At 60.0% G+C, this 12,514-nt stretch overlaps 1 protein-coding gene across 1 annotated transcript in view; it reads right to left on the bottom strand.

Annotated features, from left to right (window-relative positions):
* The window catches only part of LOC117652947 (mucin-1), a 64,801-nt gene extending 60,946 nt beyond the window's left edge, over positions 1-3,855 (bottom strand). The window contains exon 1 of the mRNA XM_034398168.1: positions 3,449-3,855. The gene's annotated coding sequence lies outside the window, so the exon portion shown is untranslated. The remainder of the gene's footprint in view (positions 1-3,448) is intronic.
* Positions 3,856-12,514: the final 8,659 nt, after the last annotated feature.

Here is a 12,514-nt window from a genome sequence, read left to right as displayed (position 1 = left end):
GGCTCGTGGCGGTTCTAACTGGGAACCTTCGCGACGGAACGGAAGACGGCGGCCTCGCGCCGTTCGCGCCACCCATGCGGGACGCAGCGCGGCGCCCCGCGAGTGCGAGAGAGATAGAGCGACGACAACAACGTCCTAGGGGAACGACTTGTAAGTTTACGAAACTATTGTTTCTGATTCCATTTCCATCGTCACTCTGCGATTAGTTTTAAGAGTGTGATTACGCACGTCGTTTTCGTCTCTGTCTCTGTCGCACTCGTAGCGCCCCGCGATGGGTGCGAGAGAGACAGAGCGACGGGCGACGCGCTATCAGCACCTAGCCGGGAGGGCGCCGCACCGCCGCACCGCGCCGCACGCGGAGCGCGCACGGCCACAATCCTTTCCGTGTCTAGGCCAGATAAGACAAGCGAGACGTCCAACCCGACCTTCCTTTGAGTCATAGAGTGCTCTAGAGAGGGATGTGTGCTCCCGTCAAGGTCAACACATCGGCTGCGCCTCGGGCCGAGCGCAGCAGCAGCAACAACAACGAGCAACAAGCCCATAAGGTTCCGTGACCACCGGTCGCTGAAAAATTAAAAGCAAAGCTGACCTAACCTGACGGGACCTGCAGACTGATTCCGAGAGTCGTTTTCGTCGCAGTGTCTCTCTCGCACTCATGGGGCGTCCTGTATGGATGTGAGGGAGACAGAGCGACGAAAACGACCCTCGGAATCAGTCTGCTGGCGGGACCTGTTTAGTGTTTACACCGCTACCGCGGCACGCCGCCGGCAAGGCGGCACGCTCCGCCTCGCCCCGCCGCCCACTGCCTTGTTTTCCCAGTGTGGCACCGGCGAACCTGCCGCCGGATGCCGAAGGACCGTTTCGTCGCTCTGTCTCTCTCGCACTCATGGGGCGTCCCATTCGGGAGCGAGAGAGACGGAGCCACGAAAACGGTTCGTCGGACTCTGGCGGCTGAGCGGCGAGCGACGCACAAGATTTCCCGCCGCCGGCCGCCGGGCTGCATTCGCGCGGGAAAACTTTGCCGCCACCCGCTAGCCCCGTCTGTCCGTCCTTGTCGCTCTGGCGGCGTGCGCGGCGGTGCGAGAGAGACGGACGACAGGTGGCGCCGTGGCGAGAAAACACACTGACGCCGCACGACGCACGCGCTGCCAGGCACTACGGCGGACTCTGCGGGCACCACAACAACAACAATGTTTTCGCCACGCGACCGCCTGCGCCTTTCGGCACTTGAACGTCATACCGACGCAATCTCTGTGACTCTGACGACTCATTCCGAGAGTCGTTTTCGTCGCTCCGTCTCTCTCGCCCGTATACCGGGACGGCCCATGAGTGCGAGAGAGACAGAGCGACGAAAACGACTCTGGGAATCAGTCTGCGACGTAGGTGCGGGGGCGGATAGGGTCGCGAAGTGTCGGAGTGGGTCCAGCCCGACGCAGTGGCGCATCCACCGTCGGCGCCCACACCGGCATATACACGTCCATTGTGGTCTAGCCTCTCAAGGCACGTCTAGGGGCCGGGGCCCCGGGGGGGGGGGGGGGGGGGGGTAGTAGCACCTCACAGAGGCAAGGGGTGCTTTTCACCCACCTTTCAGACATATAATTGAGGGTCAAGGAAAGGGCAACTGTACTACTCCCCCCCCCTCTTTTCCCTCTGGATCCACGCTTGGTCAGGTGATGTGGACTGGACAACAGAAATCGTTCGTGCGCTCCGTTCCCTCTGGCAACGAGTCGACCCCTGTGAGTACACTGAAAACTTCAGTGAGCATATTGAGTATACACATGGAGCACTAAAGTGTGTATAAAGAGTACGCACATAGAGCACTTAATAGTGCACCGAGTACATCAAACTGAATTTTTCAGTTCGGCTACTGTAGTAGAGCCCCCACAGTGGGCCTGAAGACCGGTGGAGGCGGCCAAAACTCTAGACGCGTTTTGAGCTCCAGAGTCGCTAAATGGGACTCGAACCGAACGTGTGACCCCACCAATGGATTGCTCTCCGAACGAGGAATCCATTGGTGGGGTCACGTTCGATTCGAGTCCTGTTTAGCGACTCTGGAGCTCAAAACGCGTCTAGAGTTTTGGCCGCCTCCACCGGTCTTCTGGCCCACTGTGGCCCCCTAGCTCCCCTCAGGCTGGCTCTGGATCCGCCACAGGCTTCGTTCGCGCGGAATGGGAGCCACAGCTGACGAACAGCCGTCCAGTCATGCAGTCATGTCAAAGTGCGGATGGCCCTCCGCGACGGGCACCGCGTCATTCCTCGCAGCTTCGTCGCTCTGTCTCTCTCCCACCCCTCCGGGAACGCTCCGTGAGTGCGAGAGAGGCAGAGCGACGAGAGCGACTTCTGTTCGGAATCGGCCTGATGATGCACGCGACGCGACGTTGCGCTGTGGCGCCGGGCCGTGCGCCTCGTCAGCAGGCTCCTCTCTCTCTCTCTCTCTCTCTCTCTCTCTCTCTCTCTCTCTCTCTCTCTCACTCTCTCTCTCTCTCTTTCTCTCTCTGTCGCACCCTTACGGGACGCCCCACGAGTGCGAGAGAGAGGGAGCGACAGCGCTCGGGCTGCGTGGAAATGACGTGCCAAACAATGCTCATGAAGCGAGCGTGGCCAGTGCGCACTGCGTCCGACCGGACCGACCGCCTGGCGTGACGCGCGCCGCACAATGGGCCAGAAGACCGGCGGAGGCGGTCAAAATCAAAATCCCGGACGCGTTTTGAGCTCCAGATTCGCTAAATGGGACACGGACCGAACGTGTGATCCCACTAATGGATTGCTCTCAGAACGAGGAATCCATTGCAGCCTGAGCCTCCAGTGTAGGCGCAGCGCGGCCCGGAGGCGAACGCCCGGGCAGTAGGCAACACGTGGAGGTTCAGGACGCGCGTGCCTTGCGTGGTGGCCTATCCCGCCGCTCGCAGGCGGTCCGGAGGCAGACCGCCCGGCTGCACAGTGTGGCAGAAGGCCGTTGGGGGCGGTCACAATCCCGGACGCGTTTTCAGCTCCAGAGTCACTAAATGGAACTCGAACCGAACGTGTGACCCCACCAATGGATTGCTCCTCCGAAAGGGAAATCGTTTGGTGGGGGTCACATACGCTCAGTTAGAGTCCTGCTTAGCGGACTCTGAAGCTCAAAACGCGTCCAGAGTTTTGGCCGACGGCCGACGGCGCTGGCCTTCTGGCCCACTAGGCGACGACCCCCACATGAGTTTAAGTTTCGGTACAGCGGAGTCCGTTTCCCTCGCAGGGCCAGGAGAGGGGCGGGGGGGGGGGGCTCTCCCTTCCCTCTTTCCCCCAAGGCGGCGAACCGGCCTGAAGGAAAGGCAAAAAGTGGCACTTTGCCCTTGTAAAGGGCGAAATTTTCGCCACACTCTCCCCCCGCCCCCATTTGAACCCGTCCTTACGCAGATGAGCCAACCGGAAGAACGCGTTGGACTTGATTAAAGTTTATGGGACTCACCAAAAACGAGCTCGATTCCGACGCGCGCCCTTTCTTGTTTAAACCTTCAAATCCTGGCGTGGTCCCTCTTAGCAGTCCGCACGTTGTTTTGAGTACACTGTAAGTTTGTTTCTTTCGTTCACTTTGTTCAGTTCACTGCAGTTTGTTTCGCGCACTCTGAGTTTGTTCGGTACACTGTAAGTTTGTTTGGCGGCACACCGTAAAGTGGCACGACGGTCCCGGACGCACGGTGTCGATCGTCCAAACCGGCACACTCTCTCAGAAGGAAACGACGCGAGCGAAACGCTAACGCAGTGCACCGGGTGCAGCAGAACGCGGTGGCGGCCGAGAAGGCTCTCCTCTGGCTTGGAAGGGGTTCCGTCTGCTTGGCGCGCTTGGCGGTGGATTGGTCACTGACTGGCTTGCTTGACGCCGCTTGACGCGCCTCTCCCCGTGTGGTGGCCCCCCCCCCCACGTGTTTTCCCTTTGCCTTCTTGTTTACTAAATTCGAGGAGGCGGCACGACGGCGCGTGGCGCAGCGGCGCACCGCCGCATGGCACCGCCGCATGGAGAGCGGAGCGCGCGGAGCGGCCGGCCAAGCGCCAAGCGCCAAGCCCGGCCAAGCCGCCAAACGACACGTGGATAGGTTTGGCAGATCGTCGCGCGTCAACAACACTGCGCGCTCTGCGCCGATGCGCGTCCACTCACTCACACACGCGCACACACACTCACACCGACAGGGCCGCCGGAAGTACTTTCTGGTGGGGGGGCGAAATTTTTATGAAAAATTGTTGGGTTGCCTACCGTTAAGGGGCAACACCCAATACGGTTGAGACTTCTCTAAAAGTGTTCCAAATCCAGCGAGCGAAGCGAGCTTAAAGCGAAAATTCATACAATTCTAGACTTAAACACAACTTTTGCCATTTTTAGAGCAGAATCACACGCTTTATTGGTGGGCGAAGCGAGCCAAACGGCAAAATAATGGAGGAAAATTAAGAAAACCTGCGAGCGAAGCGAGCAAGAAGCCAAAAATCAAAGAATTTGCGACTTTGCTATATTTTTTTCTCTATTTCGAGCTCAAAATGGCACTTTTGTATCTGAAAGTGGGGGGGGCGATGCCCCCCCCACCAGATTTTGGGGGGATCAAGTCGCCCCCCCCGCACCCCACTTCCGGCGCCCTTGCACACCGAGCCGATACGCACACCCACATCCACACACTCACACTCTCACACACACACCTACACAGCAACACACACACACACACACACCTACACATCAACACTAACACACACACACCTACACACACACACGCACATCTTGCAGCTGCTCATGTCGCTGCGACTTTCGGAAACGGACGCCGTGGTTTTTACAAAGTGCCTCCCCTCCCACATACAGTCCCACCTAGTCGATCTTGAATAACATGTTCGACGTGTGCGTTGCGTGCATGCATGGATGGATGGATAGGGCGCAATTGGCACCGACATTGTCTGCCTTATCGCGTCGGATTTTTCTATCGAGGGCGGCCGGATGGTAATCTTGCCAGAGAAAAGAAAGACGGGTCGACTTGCTCCTCCCCCCCCCTCTTTTCTTTTCCCTTTGTCTCTAGTTGTTGCGTTATCTGCGCCCGCCGATCCAGCCACCCGCCGCCGCCGCCTCGCCAAAACGCGCTGCAGACTGAGAGTCGTTTTCGTCGCTCTGTCGCTCTCTCGCACTCATGGGGCGGGGCGTCCCGTATTCGGCGCGAGGGAGCGACTCGGCGACGAAAACGACTCTCGGAATCAGTCCGCCGCAAGCTGCGCCCTAGACACAACAAAGTGATGAAATGATCTGTAAAGTGGGTGCCGGACTTTGCCCCCCCCCGCCGCGCTCACGAATCATGATTTCAGCAGCTCATTTCTGTTTTCTTCTAGAATAATTTTGTTTTGAAAATAAAAAAAAATTCTTTTTTCTTTTGTTGTGGTAGTCGGATTCATCCGCCGTCCATGCAGGCCCACTGTGCAATCCGGTGCAATCCTTCATTATCATTGCGCCCCTGGGAGGCCGAATGAGTGTGTGTGTGTGTGTGGGGGGGGGGTTTATCAAATCAATCCACCACGTCGACACGTCGGTGCCACGCCCCCTAAGTGTGGACGTTGTGTGGACTCGAGACCGTCCGAGTCATTTCATTTTTCTCTTTCGTCTCTTTTCATTTCTTTTCTTTTCTCTCTTTCCTTCCTTCCTTTTTCGCCGCCGCGGTTGCAGTGGTGGCGAGACGCGTTGCCGATAAGGCCCGGCCGCCACTACACTTTACAATGAGCGTGTGCGTGTCAAGCACTATCTGCCACCGGGAAGGGCAGCCCGTCCCGCAGCAGGACTCCGAGGGCTCCGCCACGCACAGTGGGCCAGAAGCCGGTGGAGGCGGCCAAAACTCTAGACGCATTTCGAGCTCCAGAGTCTCTAAATGGTGCTTACTCGAACCGAACGTGTTACTGTGACTCCACCAATGGGCTGCTCTCTGAACAAGGAATCCATTGGTGGGGTCGAAGGTTCGGTTTGAGTCCTGTTAAGCGACTCTGCAGCCCAAAACGCGTTTAGAATGTTGGCCACCTTCATGGTCTGCAGATGCCTGACGGCGTTGACAATGACATGCCACCGGTCGGTTCGCCGCAGCCAATGACTGCGCTCCCTTTTGGCGGGAAGACTGCCCCTCGCTGACCGGCGGCTGTCTCGAGTCCCAGCTGCCTTGAGTTTCTCTGTCTCTGTCTGTCTGTCTGTGTGTCTGTCTGTCTGTCTGTCTGTCTGTCTGTCTGTCTGTCTGTCTCTCTCTCTCTCTCTCTCTCTCTCTCTCTCTCTCTCTCTCTCTCTCTCTCTCTCTCTCTCTCTCTCTCTCTCTCTCTCACACACACACACATTCCTGGGACGTCCTTTATAGGTGCGAGAGAGACAGAGCGACGAAAACGTCCCTCGGAATCAGCCTGCTGCCGTGGCTGTGACTGAGGTTCGGTTTTGCAGTGCAGGCTCATTCGGTGTTGGTGCTGCAAGGCCCATCCCATCTTTCAGGCTGGTGGCCGTTATAGACTTTACTCTCTGTTCTGAAGGTGTGGCATTTCGCCCGCGATGTTCTGTGGCGGGGCGGGGCGGGGCGGGGCGGGGCACAGAGGGCAGCGGCACCGCGGACGGCCGCCCTTGAGCATTTTACAACGACGGACTCTGCCAGCTGGTTGTTCGCGCGCGCCACCGGGTCCAAAAATAAACGAACTAAAGAACAAAAATAAAATCGCGATGTTTGCATCTTGTGTGTTCTTCCCTAATTTTTATTTTGACACCGGGACGTCACGAAGTGGACTGTGAACGTGCACAGCGCTCGGTGTTTCGTGACTAAATGCCGTCGTGCCCACTGTATGGATTTGCAGAGTCAGCTCGCTGCCGTGTGGCGGTTTTCGGGGGGGGGGGGGCGATTGCGTAGATGTTGCCTGCCTGCAGTCAAAAATGTCATTTCTTGAATCACAAATCAATGGATGAAGTAAATTATCTTATTGCAAGGAAATTTTCTTGGTTCTAGTTTTAAGAAGGGACATGTTTGCCCATCGGGCGATGTGGCCGCCAATGATGCATGGCGGAGGACTGGTTTCTCTGATTTCGTGCGTGTAGGAATCGAGTAGGAATCCGTTGTGTTCGGCAGACATTTACAGATGCTCGGGTCCAGGATTGCCGCTTTCCAGCGACCGGCATGTTGCTGACTCCGCGACCCGCGCTGCATTCATCTCTAGCCTTTTTGTTGTCGCTGATGTTGTTGTTGTTGTTGTTGTTGTTGTTGTTGTTGGAGGTGGTGGTGGCTTTTTTTCCGTTGTGATATGATGGTGATGGGTGGGATGCAGTTAGCACTTGGCTGTTCGCTTGAACGCCGTCAGGGCGCTGCGCTCGACCTGATCGCGAGAGAGAGGGAGAAGGAGAGGGAGAGAGAGAGAGAGAGAGAGAGAGAGAGAGAGAGAGAGAGAGAGAGAGAGAGAGAGAGAGAGAGAGAGAGAGAGAGAGAGAGAGAGAGAGAGAGAGAGAGAGAGAGAAAGAAAGAAGGGAGTCTTTGCTTTGCACAGCTTATCCTCTCATCAGCTTGCATACGCACGACGCTGCCGGGCAGGGCAGGGCAGAGACTGAGGCACGAGGCTCGGCGGGGCTCCAAGTCCCACGGCCGGCGGCTCACTCTCCTCGACTCCCGCCTCCCTCAGTCCTTTCGTGCGGGTCGAAGGTTCATCCGCGATCAGAGCGACGACGCAGCGACCCCCCGCAAACCGGAACCGTCCACAAACACTGGCAGCCAACGAATGTGACGTCATATTCGTTCGAATGTGAATTTTGTCACGTTCGTTTGAATATGATATCACGTTCGTTTGAATGTTGATCCACGTTCAAACGAATGTGACATCATACGTGACAAAATTTACACTCCAACGAATATGACGTCTTATTCTTTGGCTACCAGCTACCAGTGAAATGGCTCGTTCACTGAAAAAAAAAAACAGTTTGGTATTGGTTCGGAATATGCACGGGAAATGGGGTACGGAAAAAGTACGGTCCTTCCCTAATTGGTTCCTGTGGCCCTCTAGTGCACTCAGGTTTTCACGTTTCGTTGAAATAAGTGGTCGATGGATGGCTCAAAGTCAAGATATGAGCTCCATAAGGGTGCACCCAACCTGTCCCTACTGTTTTCTACGAGTGTTGCGAGGCAAACGAAATTTCGCGCCACTTTGGCTCTGGCAGAACATCGCAGGCAATTTCTCACGTCAGCGCAGAATGTGGCACTTTCCCCTTCAAAAGCGCACAGCGGCGACATCACAAAGGCATTACGGGTCGCCGAAGGCCGAAGGCCTATTCCGAACGGGGCTGCCCCGTCTCTCTCGCACTCGTGTGGCGCTCCGCAGTGCGGGGCCGAGGGGGTGCGAGAGAGACGGAGCGATGACACGTTGGGAACGGGCTCGCTTGCAGTGTGTCGCGCAGTCGCGCAGCGTGAGGTCATTTTCACAGCCTGCCAAAACAGCCGTCCGACCGCAGCCCCGCAGCGCCAGGGGCGGAGAAGGGGAGAACAGGGCCAGGCCCGTTCGAAATTACACACACGGCCCGCGCGCGAGGGGTGACCCACTGTAAAATTTTGTGTACAATGATTGTGTGAATGTGCAAGAATGTGCAAGATTTCTTGCTTTTTTGCCACACATGTTGCCTACTTACAGGCGTTTTTGCCTCCTGAATGTGGAATGTGGTCAAATTTTGTACAACGAATGTGGAAAGCTGTTCCCCCCTCGCCCGCGCGGCCCTCGGCACGGCACGGCACGGCACGGCACGGCACAAACAGGAGGCACGCGCCAAGGTGAAGTTCAAGTGCGGGCCCCGGTGGTCGGCCAGCCTGGTCCTGGTCAATGGTGGGGAGGATAGGGAGGACAGGCCTCAAACCTAACGTGTGACCCCAACGAGGATTACTCGTTCGGAGAGCCACCCATCGGTGGGGTCACACGTTCGGTCCGAGTCCTGTTTCGCGACTCTGGAGCTGAAAACGCGTCCGGGATTGTGACCGCCTCCACCGTCCCTCTGACACACTGCGCAGCCGGGCGGTCGGACTCCGGAGCGCCTGCGAGCGGCGGGATAGGCCACCACGCAAGTCACGCGCGTCCTGAACCTCCACGTGTTGCCTACTGCCCGGGCGGTCGGCTCCGGGCCGCGCTGCGCCTACACTGGGGGCTCAGGCTGCAATGGATTCCTTGTTCGGAGAGCAAACCATCACACGATTGGTTCGAGTCCCATTTAGCGACGCTGGAGCTCAAAACGCGTCTAGAATTTTGGCCGCCTCCGCCGGTCTTCTGGCCCACTGTGCGTGCGGCGGCAGTGGCACGGAAGGGGCGGGGGGTCCTTGAAAGGGTCCTTGAAACCGCCAGCGCCCCTGGCAGGCTTGGCCGGCCTGGCACGCCCCTGGCAGTGCAGGAGGACAGGGCTGTGACGAGAAGGCAAGGCAAGGGAAGGCAGGCCAGCTGAGAGGCCTATTTTTACGTACACGTCTGTCCGTCCGACGGCAGCGGCAAAGTGCCCGTGAGGGTCGCCCTTCGCGGCCAGCAGTCGTTCGTTTTCGTCGCTCTGTCTCTCTCGCACCCAAACGGTGAACCCCATGAGTGCGAGAGAGACAGAGCGACGAAATCGACTCTGAATCAGTGCGCAGGCTGGCCAGGACGGCCGCAGGCCTTGGCGGCCAAGGGAAGCGAGGCGACAGACTGGTGCGACGGACACGGACAGCCCCGAGGAGAAGGAGAGGGACACACACTGCCAGTGTGTCAACGCGCCGTCATCGCGTGCGCCGTGCGTTCGCCGTGCGTGCGTTGTGCAACGCGTGACTACGTTTCGCGCCTTCCCGATCCTACGCCGGAAGCTGCAGCTGCATGCCCACCAGGCCGAGGGAGACAGAGAGACGGAGACAGAGAGAGACGCCTCCCGCTCCGAATCAGGTCTGCAGGGCACCGCGCTGGACGCGCCACGCCCTGAACGCCCCGCGGTGATAGGCAGGCTGAGACGCAAAGGGGCCAGCGGGCGGGGCGGGGCGGGGCGGGGCGGGGCGGGGCGGGGCGGGGCGGGGCGGGGCCTGGGTGAACACGCCGATCGTGCAACGACCTGGCTTCTGGCTGTGCGCTGCGCCCGCTGCGCGCTGTGCGTCCGTCTGTGCCCCGAGGTGCTTTACTCCGGTGGGGTCTGGCCTATGCAGCAGCACAGGATGGTGCAAATGCACTGGCACTAAATAACATGGGCACGCACACTCGCACACGCGCGCGTACACACACACACAACACACACACACACACACACACACACACACACACACACACGGCGCGCGGACACATGAACTGGGCGCGGGTCAGCAGCTGCACCAGGCGGGGCTGCTTTGAAATTCTAAGGCTCCCGCCCCGCCCTCCTCGGCCGGCGCTCTCGGCCTCGGCGCGCGGCGCTCGGCGCTCCCTGAATCTAGCCGCTAGCAGCGCAGCGCGCAGCCATGGCGCATAGCCGGTGCGCAGCCAGTGCGAGTGCGTTCGCTCGCCTTGCCCAGCCTTGCCGGTGCCGGTGCGAAGTCAGGGCGTCGTTATCTGGGTGCTGTCCCCACGCCCCGCCCCGCCCCGCCCCGCCCCGCCCCGCCCCGCCCCGCCCCGCCTCGCCCCGCCCCGCCCCGCCCCGCCCCGCCCCGCCTCGCCCCGCCCCGCCTCGCCACGCCCCGCCCCGCCCCGCCACGTCGAAAAGGGCAGTGCCAGGTCAAACTGCCAAAAGAGAAAAGGCGGGGCTCCTCGTGGCGACACGCCACGCCACGCCACGCCACGCCACGCCACGCCACGCCACGCCACGCCACGCCACGCCACGCCACGCCACGCCACGCCATGCCACGCCACGCCACGCCACGACACGCCACGCCACGCCACGCCACGCCACGCCACGCCACGCCACGCCACGCCACGCCACGCCACGCCACGCCACGCCACGCCATGCCACGCCACGCCACGCCACGACACGCCACGCCACGCCACGCCACGCCACGCCACGCCACGCCACGCCACGCCACGCCACGCCACGCCACGCCACGCCACGACACGCCACACGCGCGAAAGCAGGTCGTAGACCCGCTTGCCTTGCCGTCGCCTGCCCAGCCTGCCCATGCCGCGGCCGGGTGCTCTGCCGGCTCTGCCCGCCGTGGCGCCGTGGCGCCAGCAGAGCCGTTCTCGCCGCTCCGTCTCTCTCGCACCCCTACGGCGGCTCGAACCGAACGTGTGTGACCCCCACCAATGGATTCCTCGTTCGGAGAGCAATCCACTGGTGGGGTCACACGTTCGATTCGAGTCCCATTCAGCGACTCTGGGCCTCAAAACGCGTCTGGAGTTTTGGCCGCCTCCACCGGTCTTCTGGCCCACTGTGCGCCCCGTGAGTGCGAGAGAGACAGAGCGACGAAAGCGCCGCGTGACGTACCGCACCGCGGCCCGCAGTCCCGCGCCCAGTGTGCCCACACTGGGAGACGAACGGGTCGGTCAGTCAGTCGAGCGAAGCGCTTCGTTACCATATATCTGGCGTGCGGCCAATGCTGAACGGCTTGGGATGGGTCACTCGCCCTCCGCGTAGACGGCCGCCCGGCCGGACACTCGCCGAGTGGGGGAGGGGGGGCAGGCAGGACGAACCGCTAGCCCGGCTGGCCCGCAGGCTGCCCGTAGGCTGGCCCTGCCCGCGTCCTGGCGTACGGCACTGCCGACTGATTCCGAGAGTCGTTTTCGTCGCTCTGTCTCTCTCGCACTCGTGGGGCGTAGGTGCGGGAGAGACAGAGCGACGAAAATGACTCTCGGAATCAGTCTGCTGCGCGTCACTACGCATCACGCGGCCAGCGGCGCGCGCGTAAGCAGAAGCCCCCCTTCCCCCAGTGTCCTGCAGAGGTTCCCTCCCTCCGCCTTCCCCCACCCACCCCCTGCGCCGCCCGCCACTGGATATAAACACGCCGCCATGGAAGCCCCGGTTCTACGAGGGGGCAACCACGTTTGGTGTTTAGGGACACAAGATTTCTTAAAGGAAGACATTTCGTCGAGTTTAGCAAGATTTCGTCCAGATTTACGCCTATAATCTACTTGCTTTTGCCTTTTGGGGCCCCGGGGGGAGGAGAGCGGGGACATTTCGCGAGTGCCATAGGGGACACAGGATTTCTCGAGTGGTTGCCCTCTCGGGGTTCTAGCTACTCCAGCAGACAGACGGCCGAGAGTCGTTTTCGTCGCTCTGTCTCTCTCGCACCTCTGCGACGCCCCATGAGTACGAGGGAGAACAGAACAGAGAGACGATGACGACTCACGGAACCAGAGTGCAGCGACTGACTAGCGGCAAGTTAAAGCGGTGGAGCGGAGCGCCTTATCTTGGGCCGATAGGCCACCCGGCGTGCGCGTACGAGGCTGCCTACGGACATTACCATTACCACTACGGGTTAGACCACAACTGATCGTACCATTTCGGGCCCGACACATGCTCGCCTGCACTGCAACGACAGGCGCTCTGCTGCCGTCGTCCGCCCTCGCCCTGCACACTACAAATCCAAAGGTCAGACTTCTCGCCATTCCA

The sequence above is a fragment of the Thrips palmi genome, unplaced genomic scaffold, assembly GCF_012932325.1.
Source record: "Thrips palmi isolate BJ-2018 unplaced genomic scaffold, TpBJ-2018v1 HiC_scaffold_8, whole genome shotgun sequence".
NCBI classification, from domain to species: Eukaryota; Metazoa; Arthropoda; class Insecta; order Thysanoptera; family Thripidae; genus Thrips; species Thrips palmi.
Note: the sequence above shows the minus strand (reverse complement) of the source record. Positions and strands in the feature narration are given on the sequence as shown.